We start from the raw sequence: 23,216 nt of genomic DNA, 5'->3' as shown, positions 1-23,216 counted from the left end.
TTCTACAGTACTAACTTTATATTAAAGCATCATGATTCAATACCTAACAACACCAATATTTTGAGCATTAAAATCATTAATAGCTATGAATCATAATTTAAAGAATAAACAGATCTCTACTTTATAGTATACATAAAATCTAATTTGGAGAACACTTTAAAATATAGTTCAGGGGAATGTTGGATTTTTTCCCCCTAAGGTTTAAAAGTAGTTAAATTTTGAACAGGGCAGGTATTTTAATATATGCTTGTTACATTAAATTGAGCAAAAGATTTTGTAGATAGAATTTGAGGAAGACAGAACACCAGATAAATCTTAAGTAAGGGAGTACAAACTTGAATGTAATTGGGTAATTTTACTGCATAATGAAAAAAGATCTGTGGTATCACTGGTCAAATTTTACAGTGGTAACTGGCATTCAGAGGAGAGCCAAACAACAATAGCAATGGCACCCTGTCTTTTTTTCTAACTTTGAGTAATTATTTTAAACAGCTGATTCAGGTTGCTAAAATCTAGAGGTTTAGATATAACACTCTTCTGAGCTATCAATCTAATAACCCTGTTCCAAAAAAATAGGAAATGAGGTTAATTCAGCTTGAGCTAATCTTGATGAAGACCCACTGGCTATATGTGAATACCATAGCTTTTTCTTGATGTTCACTAATTGTTTGCATTAAAATTGTTCTAGAATCTATGAAATTTCAATTTAAGCACCAAAAAATGAGCATTTCCATATACTCAGAATTTAAAGAATCATATATAAAATGAATCCCCATTTCTTAGCACTTGCTTTACAAAAGTATATAATAAATGACACACATTTTTAAAAACTGTCCTAATTGTATTTCTTCTCAAAATTCCTGTATTCCTCTGAACATTTTTTAAAAGTTTCAATTGCCTTCTTTCTTTTTTCTGGCATTCCTATTAGTAACTGTCCCTCTTCCCCTAATCCCTGCCATTAAAAATCACAAAAAAGAAACCAAACCTTTGTAATAAGCATAGTCAATTAAAAATTAGTTAAAAAAAATAAATACATATAGTGCCTATGACCAAAAATATGTCTCTTTCTTCACCTTGAATCCATCACCTATTAAGAGATGGGTATGGGGGGGGGGGCAGCTAGATGGCGCAGTGGATAGAGCACTGGCCCTGGAGTTAGGAGTACCTGAGTTCAAATCCGGCCTCAGACACTTAACACTTACTAGCTGTGTGACCCTGGGCAAGTCACTTAACTCCAATTGCCTCACTAAAAAAAAAAAAAAAAGAGAGATGGGTATCATGCTTCATCATAAGTCCTTTGGAGACCTGGTTGATCATTGCTTTGATCAGAGTTTTTAAGTCCTTCAAAATTGTTTTTATTTACTATGCTGTGGTTCTCATATAAATTGTTCTCTTGCTTCTGTTCACTTCACTTTCCATCAGTTTACATTACCCCAGATTCTCAGAAATCGCTTTTCATAATTTCTTACAGTGTAATGGTATTACAAGTACAGCTAGGTGGCAGTGTATAGAGTGCTGAGCCTAGAGTCAAGAAGACTTCAGGAGATCAAATCTGACCTCAGACACTTACTAGCTGTGTAACCCTGAGCAAGTCACTTCACCCTGTCTGCCTCAGTTTCTTCAGCTGTAAAATAAGCTGGAGAAGGAAATGACAAACTACTCCAGTACTTTTGCCAAGAAAATTCCAAATGGAGTCACGAAGAGTCAGGCATGACTGAACAATGATATTACATTATATACATATTAGCATAATTTGTTCAGTCATTCCCATATTGATGTATATCCCCATAGGTTTTAATTCTCTGCCTTTCTTTTCCCCCCATCTCCCCTTTAGGATCATGAAGTTTGATTATTACCTCCCCAATATTATCCTCCACCTTGAGCACCACCCCCTATTCCCATGTTTTCCTACTAAGTTTGCTGTATTTCAACACCAAACTGCATTGTGTGTGTGTTCAATTCTCCTTGATCCATTTCAGAATAAGAATGAGATTTCATTAGATATCTGCTCCCCTGGACCTTTTTCAATTGTTGCTATTCTTCTCACTTACCCTAATTTTGAGAAATAACACATTCCAATCTCTTATTCCTCTTTTCTGCACTAGTGTATTTCTCCTTTAATCCTCTCTTCTCTTCCCACTCTTTGAACCCTCCCAACAAATGAATTCCCCTCATTCACCCCCACCGTCTCTATTTTTCTTAAATTTAACTCTCTCAGTACCCTTCAAAGACTTTAAAGTTCTTACAATACACATCTCTTCTCATCCTATGAGAATGTTAGCTCTACATCATCATACAGCCTCTCTTCGAGGTTAACATTACCTTTCTGGGATTCTTCAGATTCTTGAGTTAGTATTTCAAAGTTCCAACTCAGCTCTGGTTTATTCATCAGAAATGCTTCAAAGTCTTCTATTACATTAAATATCTTATTCTAAGTAGAAGTTGACAGAGCTTGTGTGATCCTGACTGTGGTTCCTTGGGACTTAAACTGCTTCTTTCTGAAAGCTTGTGGGTTTTTTTCTGACATCTGAGTTCTGTATTTTGACTATGAAATTCCTGGGATTTCTTTAGGGGTTTCTTTCAGGTTGCAATCAGTGGATTTTGTCATTATCATTATGGTTCTAACAGATCTGACCGGTTTTGTTGTTTTTGTTTTTTTTTTAAAGATTGTTGAAATAGAATGTCCAGGCTTGTTTTTCTGTCACGGTTTTTAGAGACTCTGACAAATTCTTAGATGATCTCTCCTGGGCCTGTTTTCTAGGACAGTTTATAAATATTAGTTATCTTTAATTTTCCACTATTTTTTCAATTTTGTGTTAACATTTCTTGCTGTCTCATGTAGTTATTGATTTTGGGGGGCTGATTCTTGTTTTCAAGGAGTCCACTGTTTGGATGATTTACCACTTTCTGTCTGAAGTTCTCTTCTAATTCTATCACAGATTTTATTTCGTTATCTCAATTAATTTCTTCTAGGCATTCATATAGTTTTTGTAGAAAATAAATTTACTCCTTTGACTTTCTGCTTATAGTTTTTTATGGAGTTAATTTTTCCTCCTGGGCAGCCAGGTGGCGCAGTGGATAAAGCACTGGCCCTGGATTCAGGAGGATCTGAGTTCAAATCCGACCTCAGACACTTGACACTTACTAGCTGTGTGACCACGGGCAAGTCACTTAACCCTCATTGCCCCCCCCCAAAAAAAAGCACTCTCAAAAATGAGGACATTAGTTTCTTATCTCTGACATCTTATGATAGCCACCACTTCTAAAATCTTTCCTCCTAAGCTAGATTTTTGAGCATATCTAGATACAGAATTTTTTTTTTCTACGATGACCAATGTCTTCTTTGACTTACTCATCTCCTCAGTTCTAGTTTCTGAATTAGGGCTTTTGTGATAGGGACAGACACCACTCCCCTTCAAATGTTTTGAAGTTGGGTGGTTGACACTGGTTTTATTCTAGGTCACTTAAGTTACTCTGCCGTCCTACACGTGAGGGTCCTGATCTTTGAGGTTCCAAGTGCTATGTAGTCAGAGCCCTCTATGGGATCTCCAGGCAGAGTGCTACAAATCTCAGAGCTTAGGAGACCTGAGCTTTCCTGGTCTGAATGCTTCCATACCACACTAGTCACTTAGATTTGTAGTGACTTCCAAGGTCTTTGCTTGGAGCTTCCAGTCACTCTGGGACTTTTTCAGGGGAACCTACTGGCCTATCTCTAAACTATATATGTTTCATTTCTGATCATTTGGGGGGAGCTGCCAGTTTGTCTGCATATACTGTTGCTGGTGGGCCCCCTTTCCTACTATCTGTTAGCTTCTGGCTGAATTTGTGTGCAGTTAAGGGATAGTATAGTTTTCACTTAATGAATTTATTGATTATTCAGTCTTATGCAAATTTCGAGTTTTTGCTAGGCTGGGTATATGGGAGCTGGGTCTGCCTTCATTTAATCAGACACATTTGTGATTACAATAAATACACACTGAAGTTAAGATTATTGGCCTATAGTTTGAAGAAAATATAGCCCCTTCAGTAAACTATATCAAAAGGCTCCATTTCTAACCAATCAGTAATTTTTACACATCATTGAACTAATCAAAATAGGCTGCCATTTTTAGGGAAATTGCCAATTTCCATTTTCATGAAATATTCTCCTTTTTATAAGGTGACTCTTTTCACCCATTTGGAGTTAATTGCTATAATAACAAAGTGCTGGTCTCCTTGTCACCCTTCCATTCTTCCAGATTGTTCTAAAATGGCAAAACGATGGGAAAACAATTCATACAATCACTGTACTAGTGTTGAGGCTAATGGCAAAAAATGAAGTCAAATGTAGGACTAATAAGCCCAACAAGAAAAAAGTGTAATAAATTTTTGTCTTTGATTTTGAGTATCTTTTATATAAAAATCTTTGCATATGTGGGCACTGAATATTCCTAAACTAAGGCAACACTTGTAATAAAGTACAAATTGAGGGGCAGGTAGGTGGTACAGTGGATAGAGCACCGGCCCTGGATTCAGGAGGATCTGAGTTCAAATCTGGCCTCAGACACTTAACACTTACTAGCTGTGTGACCCTGGGCAAGTCACTTAACCCCAATTGCCTCACCAAAAAAAAAAAAAATTATAATAGCTAGTTGATATTGCCCCTAGAATCTGAAGCCTAACTTAAAACAATATAAAAATCTACATTTCTTTCAGGGAAGTTCTACATGGATCCTGGATACTACAACCTCTGAATATAAATAAATTGCACAGTCAGCAAACAAAACAAGTCAAAACAAACAAAAACCCTAAAATATTTTGATGACCAAAAGAAATCTGGTACTAGATGGATTTAAAAAAGAGGTGGTGGAGCTAGGTGCTTGGTCATAAGCAATGTAATTTGCATGTTGCCAATAGTAGATTGCAATCCATATAATCAGGGAATTGAATTTAGTTTCTTTTGAGAAGAGAATAAAAACTAAGTATAGTGAATACATGAAGAGCTAGGAAGAATGGTAGGCCTGGAATCAGGAAGAAAGACTCATCTTCCTGAATTCAAATTCGGCCTTAGACTCTCACTAGCTATGTGACCGTGGCCAAGTCACTTAACTTTCTTTGCCTCAATTTCCTCATCTGTAAAATGAGCTGGAAGGGGCAGCTAGGTGGGACAGTGGATAAAGCACTGACCCTGTATTCAGGAGGACCAGAGTTCAAATCCAGCCTTTGACACTTAATACTCACTAGCTGTGTGACCCTGGGAAAGTCACTTAACCCTCACTGCCCATCCCCTCTCCCCCCCTCCAAAAAAGAGCTGGATGGCAGCTAGGTGGCGCAGTGGATAAAGCACGGGCCCAGGATTCAGGAGTACCTGAGTTCAAATCCAGCCTCAGACACTTAACACTTATTAGCTGTGTGACCCTGGGCAAGTCACTTAACCCTCGTTGCCCTGCAAACACACACACACACACACACACACACACACACACACACACACAAGATCTGGAGAAGTAAATAGCAAACCACTCAAGTAGCATTGCCAAGAAAATCCCAAATGGGGTCACAAAAAATCAGGCATTGCTGAAATGACCGAATAACAACAAAAAGTGAGTACATCCTCTTGATATGACAAATGTGTGAGAAAAGGAAGTGTAGATACCTTGTCCATTTGTCTGAAGAAAAATTTAATTCTCTTCTAAAAAACAATGCATGATTGTATTTAAATCATGTCAAAAGAAGAAAAGTGGGAGAGGGGGGATATGAGAGGAGGAATGGGGCAAGTTATCTCACATAAATGAGGCATGCAAGGAAGAGTTTATAAAATAGAGAGGGGAGTAGGGAAGAACGGATGACTCTTTTTTTTTTTCTTTTTTTCTTTTTTTTTTTTTAGTGAGGCAATTGGGGTTAAGTGACTTGCCCAGGGTCACACAGCTAGTAAGTGTTAAGTGTCTGAGGCCGGATTTGAACTCAGGTACTCCTGACTCCAGGGCCGGTGCTCTATCCACTACGCCATCTAGCTGCCCCAAACGGATGACTCTTAAACCTCATTCTCATCTGAACTGGAACAGGGAAGGAAGAACACACAGGGGGTATAGAAATTCACCTTATGCATAAAGGAAATAGGGAGGAAAAGGGGAAAAGTAAAGAGTAGAGATAAGAAGGATGATAAATTAAAGGAGAGAGTGGTTAGAAGAATAACAGACTCAAAGAAGGAAAAGAAAAAAGAGAGAAAGAAAAGCATGAGATAATAGGATGGAGAAAAATGCAGTTAACAATTATAAGTCTAAAGGGGATGAACAAAACTACAAAAAGGAAGAGAGTAGAAGAAAGGATTAGACACCAGAATCCAACAATATGTTCCTTACAAGAAACACAGGTGAAATACAAGATACACATAGAGTTAAAATAAGGGCTTGGAGCAGAATCTAATGTTTCAGCTGAAGTAAAAAAGGCAGTAGTGGCAAACATGATCTCAAAGAAAAAAACATAATTAGACCTAATTAAAAGAGATAATGAGGAAAACCACACTTTGCCAAAAGATATCATAGACAATGAATGTGAATATTGAACATATATGCATCTAATGACATGGTATCCAAATTCTTAAAGAAAAAGTTAAATGAGTTATAAGAGGACATAGTAAAACTATAATAGTGGAGGACCTCAATTTATCACTCTGAGACCTAGATAAATCTAACCATAAATAAACATGAAAGAAGATAAGGAAATGAATAGAAATTCAGAAGATTGAAGAATCTTGAATGGAATAGAAAGGAATAAATCTATTTCCCAATTCTTCATAGCACCTTCACAAAAACTAACCATGCATTAGGGTATAAAAATCTCATAAACAAATCCAGAAAAGCAGAAATACTATGTTTCTTTTGCTGACCATAATGCAACAAAATTATATTCAATAAAGGGCCTCTGAAATATAGATTAAAATTAATTGGAAACCAAATAACCTAATGCTAAAGAATGGGTGAATTAAAGAACAAATCATAGAAACAACCAATAATTCAATTAGAGGTGATAATAACAATGGAATAACATACCAAGATTTATGGTATGCAGCCAAAGCAGTACTTACGGGAATTTTATAACTCTCAACACTTTCATCAATAAAAGAAAAAAAGAACAGATAAATGAATTAAGCACACAGCTATTACAACGATCCAATTAAACACCAAAATAAAAATCTTGAAAATCAAAGGAAAGGTTAATAAAATTGAAAGTAAAAAAAATCATTGAACTAATAAAACTAGGAGTTGTTTTTGAGGAAGAGAAAAGCAATAAAATAGATATGTCATTAGCTATTTGATTAAAAAAGAAAACCAAATTACCATTATCAAAAATGAAAAAGATGAAGTCATAAAGAAAAAGAAATAAAACTAATTATTAGGAATTATTTCATCTACCTATATGTTGATAAAAATTGACCATGTAAATAAAATGGATGAATATTTATAAAATATATAACTGCCCAGATTAACAGAACAGGAAATAAAATACTTAAATTACTTTATCTTAGAAAGAGAAATGAAACAAATCACAAACGAATTCCCAAAGGAAACCAAGAGTAGTTGGATTTACAAGCGAATTCTATCAAGTATTTAAATAACAATTAACTTTAATACTACTAGCAATGAGATTACAGCAATAAACACACACAAAGATCATACACCAAGAATAGGTTGGATCTATACCAGTAACAAAGGGCTGGTTCAACACAGAGAAAACCATAACTGACCATATTAATAAAAAAATGAAAAATCATATGATTTCAGCAGACATAGAAAAAGCTTTTGACAAAATATAATACTCATTCTTGGGGGTTTTTTTTGTTTTTTGTTTTTTTGCAGGGCAAGGAGGGTTAAGTGACTTGCCTAGGGTCACACAGCTAGTAAGTGTTAAGTGTCTGAGGCCGGATTTGAACTCAGGTCCTCCTGAATCCAGGGCCAGTGCTCTATCCACTGCGCCACCTAGCTGCCCCCCTCATTCTTGTTAAAAACACTAGAAAGCATAGTAATAAATGGATCTTTCCTTAAAATGATAAGTAGTATCTATCTAAAACCAAGAGCAAGCCTTATCCGTAATGAGGATAAGCAAGAAGCCTTTATGATAAGATCAGGAATGAAGTAAGGGTGTCCATTATCAACATTATTATTCAATATTTTGCTAGAAATGCTAGCTAAGGCAATAAACCAACAAAAAGAAATTGAAAGAATAAACATAGTCAAAGAAAAAGCAAAACTATGACTTTTTGTAGATGATATGAAGGTTTGAAGAACCCTAGAGATTCAACTAAAAAAATTAATTAAAACAACCACTTCAGCAAAGTTGCAGAATTTTAAAATAAAGCAATACAAATCATCAGTATTTCTGTATATTACCAACTAAACCAAGCAGGAAGGAATAGATATTTAAAATAACTATAGAGAGAATAAAATACTTGGGAGTTCACCTGCTAAAATACAGGAACTATATAAACAATTACAAACATTCCTCACACAAATAAAGACAAATCTAAGTAAATGGAGATATCTTAATTGCTCAAGGGTAGGCCAAACCAACCTAACAAAAATGACTTAACACATTTGGTAATACTAGGCCTCCTACCTTCCCACTTTTTTTATAAATATATTATTGACCTTTTGTTTTTCCAGATGAGTTATGCTATTATTTTCTCTAGCTCTATAAAGTAATTCTTTGGTAGTCTGATCAGAATAGAACTGAATAAATAAACTATTTTAGGTAGCTTTGTCATTTTTGTTAGGTTGGCTTGGCCTAACCTTGAGCAATGTGTACAGAATTGTGTACAGAAATATTTATATCAGTTCTTTTTGTGGTGGTAAAGAACTGGAAACTGAGGAGGTGTTCATCAGTTAAGGAATGGCTAAACAAGTAATACGAATAAGATGGAATATTGCTGTGCTTTAAGAAATTATAACAGATAATTTCAGAAAAAAACTTGAGATGACTTGTATGAACTGATGCAAAGTGAAATAAGCAGAACAAAGAGAATGATTCATATGTTAACAGCAATTATGTACTCTGAGTCCATCAGTTCTCTATATGAAAGTGGATAGCCTATTTCATCATGAATCCTTTGGAACTGTGGTGAAGTCACAGTGTGCATCAGTTACCCAGTCTTTCAAAGTTTATTTTCTTTACATAATTGCTAGAGGCCTTTCTCAATTTCTTCTAAAATCATGAACATACCAATGAAGTACATGGAGTATCAACATTCTACTTATATCTGATCACATCCTTTATACTGCTTTACCTTTATAATTTCTTGTTTGTAATATGTTATAGTCTACTTATGCTTTTCGTTGATCTATTCTTAACTTGAATTCTTTGGAGGTTGTATTCTATGACTCACAGATATACAATATCACTGGATGAATTACTGTTATTACAAATATGGGCTTTTCTTTTCAGGGAGAAGCAAAGGACCATTAACTACTTTGTTCAGTACAGACAAATGCAAGACAGTAAGAACAAATATGTCTAAGAAGGAAAAGATCTGGGTGATATGGAAGCACGTGACAAATCTGTTGACATTTCAAGTTACAGGTAAATTTAGAAATGAGTTCTAAAATTATAACTATATTTAAAAGTCTCTACAGGATGTCAAAATTGTTTCATTGTGGTTGAATTGTGAAACCTTATTCCTCCCCAGTAGGAAGTACCATATCCTGGAAAGAACACTAGATGTGGAATCAGGATTTAGCTTTAAAACCTGGTACTGCCATTCACTACCTCTGTGACCTTTGGCTAGTGACTTAACTTCTCCAGGTCTAAGTTTATGCATCTGAAAAATGTAGGTGTTGGACTAAATGACTTCCAAGATCTATTCTAGGTTCCAGTGAAATCTGAACCTTGAAAATTTACTTATTTGAATTATGTGTTCAAAGAGTGCTTCTTCTCTAACCAAAAAGGGATTATATTCCTCATCTCATTAAAATGAAAACCAAATACCTGCAATTGAAATCTTCCTAAAAAGTTCATGCACACACTGTTGTCACAAAATTTCTGCCAAGAGAATACTTTTCTATCGAGTTATAAATGAAAATGCAATTATAAATTTTCTTGCAAATGGCATGTTATCCAAAAAGTGACACATTTGAAAGAGGTCTTTGCAAATATTTTAAGGATTTCATGAAAAATGCACTTTCTTCAACTATTTCAACGATTTATTACTATTTTGGCCACCCCCTCCACAATCTCTTTATAACTAGATGGTTTTTAATGGTTGCTATGTGTGCGGGGGGGTGGGGGGACATTGCTCCATGGGCAACCTTGTGATGAGCCTCCCAAAATATAATTAGGACAGTCCTTAAACAAGGAATAGGGTCAATCACCAGGCCCAGATTCAAAGCCTTGTGAAATGCAGTAATTACAAAAGCATTAAAGGAAAACTTTTCAAATACTAAAAATATTCACCCAGTTATACCCATCAGAATGTCCAAGAGATTAATGGGTATCTCCTAAGAGATAAAAGGGAGAATGAAAAAGACAGGACTGTTAGGAAAAAAGAAATAAACAAAATTTCCCCCCCAAATGAAAACACTAAAACATCTGAGTATGTTGGTAAGAACAAACCACTATGTTCATGTCATTTAGGCTGTCACCAAAAGCTCCTCAAATGGAATTATTAGTGTATTTCTAATTGGGACCGTTTATACTTTTTTTTAAGGTAACCTAAGGAATAATACATAGTAGTAATACTTTTTTTTAAAAAAGCAGCTAGATGGCGCAGTGGATAGAGCACCAGCCCTGGAGTCAGGAGTACCTGAGTTCAAATCCGGCCTCAGACACTTAACACTTACTAGCTGTGTGACCCTGGGCAAGTCAACCCCAATTGCCTCACTTAAAAAAAAAAAAAAAAAGCAATAAGCCATGTGCCAAGACATTCGATTATTCCAGGCTTAGAAGCTAAAATTATAGCGAGAAGATGTTCTTTAAGGGCTCATAAGTCACACTTCCTAGAATTCTCATTCCCCAATTCTCAGACATGGAGAAGAATGATTATGTACTAGAAACAGGCTCTTGAAGAATAGTTATTTTCTACTTTCTGCTAACAAGACCTTCTACCTGCTAACTTCCTCTGAGTATGATTACAATAAGAAAGTGAGCCAAAGGAAATACAAGTTCCTGTTTCAAGAATCAAGACATCAAACTGCATATAGCCAAATACAGCAAAAGATCTCTAAAAGGTAGTTCTCAAATTTTTTCAACCATTTCAACAAAGCAAGCTCTTACTCTTTCCTTAGTACCCCCTACTTATGAGAATTAATGCAAAGAATAAGTAAAAATAAAAAGCCAGAGAGCAACAAAGGTCAACAAAGGTAAATGTCAGAAACTAAAACATACTGTCATATTACAAAAAATAATATGGGATACTCTGAGACCCTGTCCCTCATGGAACTACTCAGAAAACCATGGCTTTAAAGATAAAATGCAACCTTGGTAAGGCTGTGGAGAAAACGACTACTCTTATACTGCTTGTAGGACTGGGGACTAATACAAACATTTTGGAGGATCATTTGCAATATTGCAAATATTTTTCAATAACGATCACAAAAAACAATAAAATCTTATGATCCAGAGATTCCACTGCAAAATTTTATCCCCCAAACACCTGCTTTTGCCTCCCCCCTAAATCATGAATACTTCATAATAGCCAAAACTAGGGGAGAGGGAACCTCAATGTTCAACAATTGGAGAATGGCTGAAAAAAGTATGATAAATTAAGGTAGAGGTAACATGACATAATGAATGGAGAGTTAGACTGGGAATCAGGAAGTCCTGGATTCAAATTCTTCCTCTAACACTTACAGGCTGTTTAACCTTATAAATTACAAGCAGCCTCCTAGCAGCTGCAAGGAACTCTCAAGATTAGCAAATTCTAAGCAAAAGTGTTTATCTGCATTAATTGTAGAAATCTTACCCTGAATTCCCTACATCAACAAAATTATAGCTGTTGTCTAAAAATTCACATAATGGAGTGTTATATCACCATTTAAAACATTAAACACAATGAATATAATGAAATACAGGCAGAGTTATAGGAAGTAATGAAGATGGCAGAAACAGAACTATACTCACATTGTAAACAATTTAGAAATAATGAGTAATAAAGACAAATCCAGAGCTAGCAAAACATAAAACAGATCGGAAATGACACAGGAGCTTCTTTTTTTAAACTTGTTTGCTTTTTGTTCACATAATCACCAAATGCCTGAGTTGTAAGGGACCTTAAAGGGTAGTAGTAGTAGTAGTACTAGTAGCTAGCATTTACATAGTGTTTTAAGGTTTGCACAGCACTTTACAAATATTGTCCTGTTTTATCCTCACAATGACTCCAGAGAAATAGGTGCTATTACTGTCTTCATTTTACAAATAAGGAAACCGAGACACAGTAAGGTTAAGTGACTTGCCCAGTGTCATACAGATAAGTGTCTGCAGCAGGATTTGAACTCAGGTCTTCTTGACTCCATATTCAACACTCTTACCCACCACCACCTAGTTGTCTATCTTCCAAAGCAATCCATTCCACTTTTGGATAGCTTGGTTGAGATGTTTTTCCTTTGATAGAGACTGTCTTTTTTTTTTTTGAAATTTTATCCACTATTTCTGGTTCTCCCCTCTGGCACCAAGGCTAATCCCTCTTTGACATGACAACTCTTCAAATACTTGAAGATAACTAACATGTCATGCCTCCCTACCCCTAGTTTTTTCTTCTCCAGATTAAACATTTCCATGTTTCTTCAACCCAGTCTCATTAAGCAAGATCAGAAAGCCTTTAATTATTAAGGTTGTTCTCATCAATGTCTTCCCTAAATAAATGTAGTCCCTGGGATAGAGTACAAATACTGTTCTGACTAGACCAGAATGCAGCAAATCCATGCTTTCCCTGGTCCTTTTGACTTTCTTAATACAACCTAAGATTACATTAGCATTTTAAGCTCCCATAACACACCCTCAAACTGAGCTTGAAGTTCTCTAAAACCCCAAAACCTCTTTGAGAAAAACTGCAAAATAGTCATATATTAACTAATATAGTTTTGCCAAACGCTATGGGTTTCATAATTCTTTTTTGTATATTAGTTTGTTTTTACTGAGGTAAGTTTATTTTTTTAAAAGTTTAAAAAAGGAAGTCACTTTAAAAAAGAAATTCCAAACAGTCTGTATATCTAAATACGAAAAGACAAAAGTAGAAGTAGCATTTTCCCTAAACTTATAAAGCTATACAACCCAAATGTTTGTCTTGAATCACTGTACTGTTACACAATGTATCAAGGTCACAAAGCCAACTCAGTTAATATGTTTATCATTACATTGTAGTCCTATCTTCTCCAGTGACTATGATATTATCTTTTGAAGCAGTAATAAAAGATCACTTTTCATTCGTTTGCTTTTGATGGTTCTGGGCCATTTCTGGATTTTTCCACTGTGGATCTCTTAGAAGGAAATTAAACTAGAATAAGTTGTTCCAACTAATGAAGTAAACTTTTGGCTTACTATCCCATCAGAATTATACATAGCAATACCAACAGTCTTAAAACACATCAATTCTTGATTTCTGGTTGTTCTGCGTGTGTAAGGGGGAATGCTGAAATATATGAACTTAACTTAATATTAGCAAAATAGTGCAGGAGACTGGGAAGGTGGAACCTGTTTTAATCTAAAGTGAATCCAGTTGTTAAAACACCTGGCTTTAAAAAAAAGATGGAGTGATAATGCTTAGTGATAAAAAGTTGCATTTCAAATCCCTACATTTTCAAATCCTTACACATACGTTATTATGTATCTAAGAAAATCAGAAAGAGGGGTCCAGTCCATCCTTAAATCACATAACAGTTTTTCACACACCAGCACAAGCCTAGTGTAATCACTTCTCAGAAATGCTAGCCATGCAATTGAAAGTGACGCAAGCTCCCAAACACTTTCCATCCAAGATCCACAACCCACCCACTCTCTTCTTCAAACATTTCCGAAAGGAACCTCTGAATGAAAACCCGAGCTTGAAAAGTCTCTGAAGTTTAAACCCTAACCAACAGAACCCTCGGGGTAATTAGGGTACAGGGCGACCAACCTTAAACAAAAAGGGGGGGGCGGGAAACAGGACAGAAGAAAATAAAACCGTAAACAATCACAGCCAGGAGACTGTGCAGCCCTACAAGTGGTTGGGTTTCAGGTGGATGCCTCTTCCCCTGGGAAGAGAAGCTGGAGTGAGTGGAGAGTCCTTATTCTAGATGAAAAGGCTGCAAAGCCTGGCAGCTGACAGAAGCCAGGACTAGTTGGCAAAACTGATTTTCTAAAGGGGTGGCATTTGTGCGACCTTCTCATTGCACATCTGCGGGCGCAGCCTTCTTGCTCCCTCCCTCTCCCCCACCCCGGTCCCTGTAAACAGCACCCCCTCCTCCCTTCCCCCCTCCCACCTCCGGGAGCATTTGTAAACACCCTGGGCCTGCCCGCCCATTCACTCCCCTTTCCCCCCTTTTCTTTCGGTGGGCCCTTGTTATGCTTTCTTTCTAGATCCGCGCCTCGCGGGGAGCGGGAGAAAGGGGGCTCCTGTGTACAGAACGCTTCCCCCACCCCCCGTCCACACTCACCTCCCCCCACTCCCCAGCCCGTGTCCTCAGGGCCCCCTTCCCACCTCCCCGGGCCTCCGGACTCCCCCGCCCCCTCCCTCTTCCAGGCCCCTTGGGCTGCCCCCTCCCCCCCCCCCCGCCCGCTCCCGCGCCCCTGCCCCCTCCGCGCGGAGCTCGGGCTGCTGACAGGAACGGGAAGGACCCCAGCGGCCGGGGCTGGGGGGCAGCGGCGGCGCTCACCTGGCCAAGCCGGAGCAGGGGAGCCGCGCGCCTGGATTCCGGCGCTCGCGCTCTGCTGGCGGCGACAGGACGAGGCCCCGGCGGCCCCCGCGGCGGCAGTGGCAGGGTCAGAGACAGACCAGCGCGCGCGGACGCCGGAGCAACTGACTCCAGACAGCCGGGGACCGCGCGCGCGCGCGCGCGCGCGTGGGATGGCTCCGACTTGGTGGGGAAGGGTGGGAGGAAGAGAAAAGGGAGGGCTGGGAAGGACGGGCACGCGCACTCGGGGGTTTGGATGGCCGGGTGGTGCTGGCAGTGGGGGCTGTGGAGAGGGGGTTGGTATAGTGTAGACAGACCAGAAGGAGGCACGAACTATTGATGATGAATCTTAAACAGGGAGGGCAGGGGGCGGGGCGAGAGCTGGGGCGGAGCTGTCAATAACAAGGAAAGAGCAGCGCGAGGGTCGGCCAACGTCATTGGGAGCTAGGGGAAAGGGGGAGGGTGTGTCCCTTAGGCGCATGCGTTGCCCTACTGTTCTACACCACGTGGTAGGCGCCCTGGCTTCGGAACTGTGGAAGCCGAGTTGGAAGGTCCGCCGTCCAGCTGCTTGTTTCCTAGAGGACCTTGCCTAGGCTAGGCCAGGCCAGGCAATAGAGCAGGACGGCCTGTATTAATGCGGTGCAATAGAAACGGTTCGGGGTCTGGCTTCAAGGAACCGTGATTTGCATGCTTGGCTCTTCCACTAACTTCTAGTGTAATCGTGGGCAAGTCAACTAATGGGTCTGGGCCCCAGTGTGCTCATCTGTAAAACGAGGATGGACTTAAGGCCTTTTTTAGCTCAAAAATTACAAGTCTGTGAATTCCAGGGAGGGACTCTGATCAATAATTTCAGCACTTGTTAAAGTTCAGCCAAAGTTCAGACTTTTCATTCCATCTACTTTGCTCTGTTTTCCCAAATGATAGGCATAAACTCTAAATCATGTAATACCACCCCCTCATTCATAGATGAGTAAACTGAGATTTAGAGTTGTTAAGTGAGTTGTCCAAGCTTGTACAGCTAATACAAAGCCAGGATTCTAACATGCCCTCTGATACCCCAATCTAGTACTTATACCCCAACCAGAAGAAGCTGGCTGATGAACACCTGTCGCTGTATCTTAAATAATAGCCGTCTTTGTTCTTGAAGACTTTTCTATCAACCTTGACCATGCCAAGAAACTGCAGGTCCATTCTTATGGATCCCTGCTCTAGGATCATGGAAGTTCTCTGTATAGGAAAGCTTTTGCCATCTTTTCCAAGTCATTTCACCTGTCATAGAACCTAGAAGTACCCACCCTTTTTTTTTTTTTGGTGGGGCAGTAAAGGTTAAGTGACTTGCCCAGGGTCATACAGCTAGTAAGTTTCAAGTGTCTGAGGCCGGATTTGAACTCAGGTCCTCCTGAGTCCAGGACCAGTGCTTTATGCACTGCACCAATTAGCTGCCCCCATCATGTTGATTTTTTAAGCCACAGAGCTACATTATAATGACTAAGTTTGGTAACTGGCCTCCATGTCTCAAGTCTCTCATGACTCCAATCCCATCAACACAATGCAGCCAAAGTAATTTTCTCTAAAGCACAAATCTGACCATGTGACCCCCTACTCAACCAATTTCAGTGGCTTCCTAATGCCTCTAAGTTAATTGTGAACTCTTCTGTTTAGCATTTAATGCCTTGTATAGTCTGTCTTTGAGCTTTTTTTTTCCAGCCTTGTTGGATATTAATCCCCCTCCCACAATCTGTTATCCAGCCAGACTGGCCTCCTCTTTGTTCCTCATTCATGATACTCCCATTTCTTCTCTCTCTGTACCTTTGTACTAGTCATCTCCCATGCCTGGAATACACTCTCTCCATCCTATTCTCTTTTACCTATCTTCTTTTTTTACCTTTACCCTCCTTAAGAGTCTGTTTTGCTTCTAACCACTGCCTCCTTCAATCCCTTGCCCTCCTACTTCACTATTGAGTAAGATGAATTTTTGTACCCAACTGTGTGCATATGGATATTCTTCCCTTCTTGAATCAGCTCAGATGAGAGTGAGGTTCAGGTGTTGCAGGCTTACCTCCTTTTCCCCCTTCCACTGTATAAACTTTTTCCTTACATACCCTATGTATATGAAATAATTTACCCTATCCTTCCTTATCTTTTCTCCTTCTTACAGTGCACACCTCTTTCTCACCTTTCCATTCTTTTTCTGAGATCATCTCAGCATAATAAAATCATGTCCAAATCCTCTAAGTAAACTCCCCCTAGAGCAGGGCTTCTTAATTTTTTCCCACTGGAGACCCCTTTTCACCCAAGAAATTTTTATGCAACCCCAGGTATATAGGTATATAAAATAAGTATAAATAACCTTTTACTGTTGCCAAATTTTTCCACAATCCCAACATTCAGTTATGTAACACAATATGGGGTTGCAACCCACAGTTCCCTAGAGCCTTGTGGATGATAAAAGTTCTGAGTTACATGTTACTGAGGATTACATGTATCATCTTTCCATATAAGAACGTAAACAGTTTGACCTTGTTTATTCCCTTATGATTTCTAACTTATGTTTACTTTTTTATTTGAATCTTGTGTTTGAATGTCAAATTTTCTATTCAGCCCTAGTCTTTTCATCAGGAATACTTGAAAGTTCTCTATTTCATGAAATATCCAGTTTTTCCTTTGAAGGATTAGTGTTCAGTTTTGATGGGCAGGTTATTCTTGATTGTAATCCTAACTCCTTTGCTAACTGGGATAGCATATTCCAAACCTTCTACTTCTTTACAGAGGTAGCTGCTAAAACTAATGTGATCCCGACTGTGGCTTCATGGTGTTTAAATGATTTCCTTCTGGCTGCTTTTTCTCCTGGAGCTCTGGATCTCCTGGATCTCTTGGAGCTCTGGATCTTGGCTATACAATTCCCAGGAGTTTTCATTTTGGGTTTGTTTTTTTTTCAGGAAATGATTGTTAGATTCTTTCAATTTCTACATTGCCTTCTAGTTCTAAGACAGCTGGACAGTTCTTTATATTTTCTTGAAATAAGATGTTGACTTTTTTTGTTCATGACTTTCAGGTAACCTGATGATTTTTAAATTATTTCTCTTTCATTTATTTTCCAGGTTAATTTTTCCATATATTTTACATTTTCTTCTTTTTTCCAGTCTTTTGACTTTGTTTTATTGTTTCTCAATGTCTTATAAAGTCATTAGCTTCCACTGGGCCAATTCTAATCTTTAAGGAGTTATTTTCTTAAGTATTGTTTAATACTTCTTTTACCAAGCTGTTAATTCTCTTTTCATAATTTTCTTGCATAACTCTCATTTCTTTTCCCATTTCCCCACTAATTTTCCTATTTGATTTTTAAAATAATTTTTTACTCTTCTTCATCTCTTTATTCTAGGAATTCTTAATGGGCTTGTGTGGCTTTTTTCTTTGAGGTTTTATTTTAAGATGTTTTCAAGTCATTGTCTTTTTCTGTGTTTGTGTCTCCAGGTTCCTTGTCACTATAGTAGCTTTTTGTGGTCAGGTTCTTTTTTTCTTTGCTTGTTTTTCCAACCAATTTCTTGATTTTGTACTTTATGTTAATGTTGGTCTCTGCTCACTGGGAGAGATGAACTTCTATCGTATATATATATATATATATATATATATTCTGTCATATTCATGTATATTTATACACACACATACACACACATATATATGTATATCTATCTATCTATCCTTCTGCTTTCACAGCTCAGTCTAGGGGACCTATAAGTTTTTGATTCTTTAAAAGTAGTATGAGATCAATGAATTGGTCATGCAACTAAAAAAGCTAGAAAAAGAACAAATTAAAAATCCCCAATTAAATACTAAATTAGAAATCCTGAAAATCAAAGGAGCAATTAATAAAATTGAAAGCAAGAAAACTGTAGAATTAATCAATATAACTAAGAGCTACTTTTATGAAGAAACCAATAAAATAGATAAACCTTTGGTTAATTTGATTTAAAAAAAGAAGAAAACCAAATTACCAGTATCAAAAATGAAAGGGGTGATTTCACCACCAATGAAGTGGAAATTAAAGCAATAATTAGGAAACATTTTCCCCAACTGCATGCCAATAAATTTGACAATCTAAATTAAATTGAAAAATATTTACAAAAATACAAATTATCCAGGTTAACTGAAGAGGAAATAAAATCCTTAAAAGTAGTGTGATTAGAGATGTATCTTCATTGCTCTTTTGGTCTGATCTTTGCAAGTTCTTGACCCAGGTTTAGGTCTGTTGGCTTGTCTGTAGTTGAGTTTTTATACACTGCTGTTGGGATCAGTCACTGTTAGCCCACTGGAAAGTTCTGCAGATGCAGTGAATAACTGTCTCCTCCTTGGTTTTGGTCCTGCTCTGGTTTATTCTACTGCAGGCTTATGTGATGGGCTAAAGGTTAGAACTGTCTCCACTCTGTTCATGGGCTCAGAGCCACATAGATATGTTTCTAGCTCTTGGTCCTTACACAGGTAGGGCTCCTGCTTCATTGAGAACCACTCTTCTCTGCTGTGAAACTATGACCAGGACCTGGGTAATGAGTGACAGTTTCCTGATGGCACCCATTCTTGCTCCCAGTATTAGTAAAGGGATCTCTTTCTGATCATTTGCTTCTTTCCCTGGTGTTAAATCCTTTTACCATCTCTGGGTGATGTAATGCTCCCTGCTGTATTCCTGGCTAGCTTTTGTGTTAGTATCTATAGACCTCCCTATTTTCCTAAAAATGACTCAGTGTGACTTTTTATTAACTTTACCAATCAGAATTTGGTTTGGTGTGTTTTCTAGGTTGTTGTGCAGGAGCTAAGGCAAAAATTTTACCTTTCACCCACCATCTTGATTCCACCCCTTTCATGCATAATCTAATATGTAGAATTCTTATTTGTATGATATCTGCTTGGATAAATAGGTTTAATTGCTGTTTATAATTTGTAATTGTCTTTTGTGTGACTAGCATTTGGTGGAAAGGAATCCAGGTTGCAGGTATAAGTTTGGGTTAACCTCCCCCTTTACGGGAGAATGTTAGAGAAGTTAGCTGCTTTTTTTTGCTTTTGAACCTAAAAGTTATGTCCCTAGACAATGGAATGGTAGATGGAAATAGATCGCAATGGATCAAATAGAAGTGGATCTCTGCAGTCCACATATTGACTTAGAAAACCACAAATTAACATTATCTACTTTGTATTTTTATTTATTTATTTGTTTATTTGTTTATTTGTTTGTTTGTTTGTTTGTTTGTTTGTTTTTGCGGGGCAATGGGGGTTAAGTGACTTGCCCAGGGTTCACACAGCCAGTAAGTGTCAAGTGTCTGAGGCCGGATTTGAACTCAGGAACTCCTGAATCCAGGGCCGGTGCTTTATCCACTGTGCCATCTAGCCGCCCCCCCCTTTTTTTTTGCGGGGCAATGAAGGTTAAGTGACTTGCCCAGGGTCACACAGCTAGTAAGTGTCAAGTGTCTGAGGCCTGATTTGAACTCAGGTACTCCTGAATCCAGGGCCGGTGCTTTATCCACTGCGCCACCTAGCCGCCCCTTTTTTTTTTTTAATTTATTTTTTAAAACATTTCCTGGGGGCAGCTAGGTGGTGCAGTGGATAAAGCACCGGCCCTAAATTCAGGATGACCTGAGTTCAAATCTGACCTCAGACACTTAACATGTACTAGCTGTATGACCTTGGGCAAGTCACTTAACCCTCATTGTCCCACCAAAAAAATCCCCCCAAAACAAAAAACATTTCCCAATTACATTTTAATCTGGTTCCGGTTTCAATCAGGAGTTTTGTAGCCATTTTCATTAATTTGACACCTCTGCCCTAGACCATCAACATTTGTGGGGGAGATGGGGTGGAAAGATGTCATTCTAGGATGATTTTTCTCTGAGAGGAAAAGAAGTAACCAATCTTGTGATTCTATCTTTTGCTCCCCTCAAGGCAGGAATCACCATTTCCTTAGGAGAGTGGTAAGATTCCAAAGATACATATCCATGCCACCCCTTTAGCTGCCTGTTTATACCTTTAAACATCCCATGCACTCACCTTATACTCTAGCCCAGTGTCTGTCCCATAGTGAGAACTTAATCAACACTTTTTGATTGATTGATTGGTATAGAATCTTTATAGTAACAAAGTAATTTCATAATCACTCATATAAGCCAAACAATATTCATTTCTTGTATGAAACCTTCCCAATGAGCAGAGAGAGAAGCTGTGTGGCATAGTGTATAGAGTGTTGAATTTATCATCAGAAAGAATCTTTCCTCTGACACTTGGCTGTGTAACTATGGGCAAGTCATTTAGCCTTTCAGAGCCTCAGTTTTTCATAAGTAAAATGGGAATGATAATAACTATATATAGTATAGTAACTATATATACTAACTATAGTACCTACTTCACAGAGTTACAAGGTTCATGTGAGATAATGTATACAAAGCATTTTGTAAATTTTAAAGCACTACATAAATGTCTTTTATTATTATCCCCAGGCTAAACTTTGGTCATATTTTTTGCATTACTTTAAGTTCCTTTAGCGTCTTGTGCATACTCACCCATTTGTTTATATGTTACCTTACGGCTATCCTCTAGCAAGTTTTATCACTGTCCTGTTTCTAAAATTAGATTATAATCTCTTAAAATGCAGGAAATGTATCTTCTTTGTTCTTAGACTTGCCACAAAGCAGAATAAACTTGGATAAGTAATTTTCCTTTTCTGGAACTCATCTGTAAAACAAGGGAAGTGGATTATCCCTAAAGGGACCATATTTTTTGAAACAAAAAAAAAATCAGGGGACCTCATATGACAAAGGATTCTTTCCTTTTTTGTATTTATGTACTCCATATTGTTACAACTAGGTAGACTTTTTTATTAAGTTTGCATTGGTTTTGCATCTAAAAAAATCAGAGATAATCACCACCACCCCTAAGCTACCCACATAACATATACCCAGTACAAATGGGCTATACATATAGCTATGGACTTTAGAGAAATCAGGTTATTATACCCCTACTTTCATGAGCAATACAGATGTCCATAAGTTTCTATTTTCTGTGACCCTCAAACTTTTGTAACTTGGTCAATGCAAATGAACCAACATTTATTAATCACCTACTATGTGCAAAACAATAGGGGAACCAGGTAAGGGTCCTTAGTGAAAGAGCAACTGGTCAGACAAACACATCAGTTAAGCCATAATTAGTTCTCAGTGGAATGAAGAATATATTCTTGGCCCTCGTATATTGCACCCCCTTGATGTACCTCACTATCTTGTTGGATTTTTTCTTTTTTGATTATATGACTGAGTATATGATTTGTGGTCCTCTATGACCCTAGACTTTGGCCTCTATGTTTTTCCCTAGCCAGGTTTTCTCCATATAATTTGTAATGTTGACTTTTGAGCTCTGTGAGTGTTTCAGAGGATCAGAAGAAACCTCGGAGATTTTCTTTGCTTGTCCCTGCTTAATTTTATCTCATTTTTGTAAAATGATCTTATCTACTCCCTCTCTTAAGCTTGATTTGAGTTTCAATTTATTAGATTTTTGCCAATCTTTGAAGGTTCCTAGAAAACAGAAATACTAGAGGATTGAAGAACTTGGGTTAAATCTGAATACTAGGCCAATGTTTGACTTCAATTTCTGGCCAAATTTTAGAGTATATTATCAAAGTGATGGTTATGGAACAACTAGAAAAGGGAGTGAAAACCCCCCCAAAAACCAGCCTGGAATAGGTCAAGAATAGGTCATTCTAGACCCTAGCTTCTTAAACTGCATTGAGACCTCATATGGGGTCGTATACCTATTTTATATATCTATATACCTGGGGTCATGTAAAAATTTCTTAGGCCAAAAAGGGTCATGAGTGGAAAAAGTTTAAGAAGCCTTGGGGAACCTTTTGCCAAACTGCTACATCAAGAAACTGTTATAGATACTATTTACTTAGATTTTAGCAAAGTGTTTGACAGTCTTCTCATGCTGTTCCTGTGGAGCATATAGAAAGAGGTGGTCAAACTCAAATAGAAACCAGGACCACTAAACTGTACGTAAAGATCCCTGCAGATTATGTGCTGACTTAGAAAATCACATATGCTTATACATTTCTTTTTAAAATTAATATACCAACATATTAAAATCAGATAGGAACAACATTTTAATCTGGTTTGAACAATCCTCTGTAGTGTTATGGACCTCATGTGGGTCAAGGGTCATGTTTCATACCTCTGGTCCAGACAACAGTACAACTTGGTGGATCTGGAGCTGGTTGAGTGTCTAGACCCAATTAATGTTTTGATTTCAATTAGGGAACAGGGCAATGGTAGGTCTTTGGTAGAGTGAGCGCCCTAGGGAGCTGTGCTTAGTCACTTGCTATGTAACATTTTTTATCAATGA

At 37.8% G+C, this 23,216-nt stretch overlaps 1 protein-coding gene across 3 annotated transcripts in view; it reads right to left on the bottom strand.

Annotated features, from left to right (window-relative positions):
• The window catches only part of ZHX3 (zinc fingers and homeoboxes 3), a 229,786-nt gene that overhangs the window by 161,298 nt on the left and 45,272 nt on the right, over positions 1-23,216 (bottom strand). For 2 of the 3 annotated variants that reach the window (XM_043990118.1, XM_043990116.1), the window contains exon 1: positions 14,820-15,142. The exons of the other annotated variant lie outside the window; for it this stretch is intronic. The gene's annotated coding sequence lies outside the window, so the exon portion shown is untranslated. Of the gene's footprint in view, positions 1-14,819; positions 15,143-23,216 lie in introns of those variants that run through there. 3 annotated transcript variants of the gene reach the window in all.

The sequence above is a fragment of the Dromiciops gliroides genome, chromosome 2, assembly GCF_019393635.1.
Source record: "Dromiciops gliroides isolate mDroGli1 chromosome 2, mDroGli1.pri, whole genome shotgun sequence".
NCBI lineage: Eukaryota > Metazoa > Chordata > Mammalia > Microbiotheria > Microbiotheriidae > Dromiciops > Dromiciops gliroides.
The sequence above is the reverse complement of the archived record's forward strand: the minus strand, read 5'-3'. Positions and strand labels throughout refer to the sequence as shown.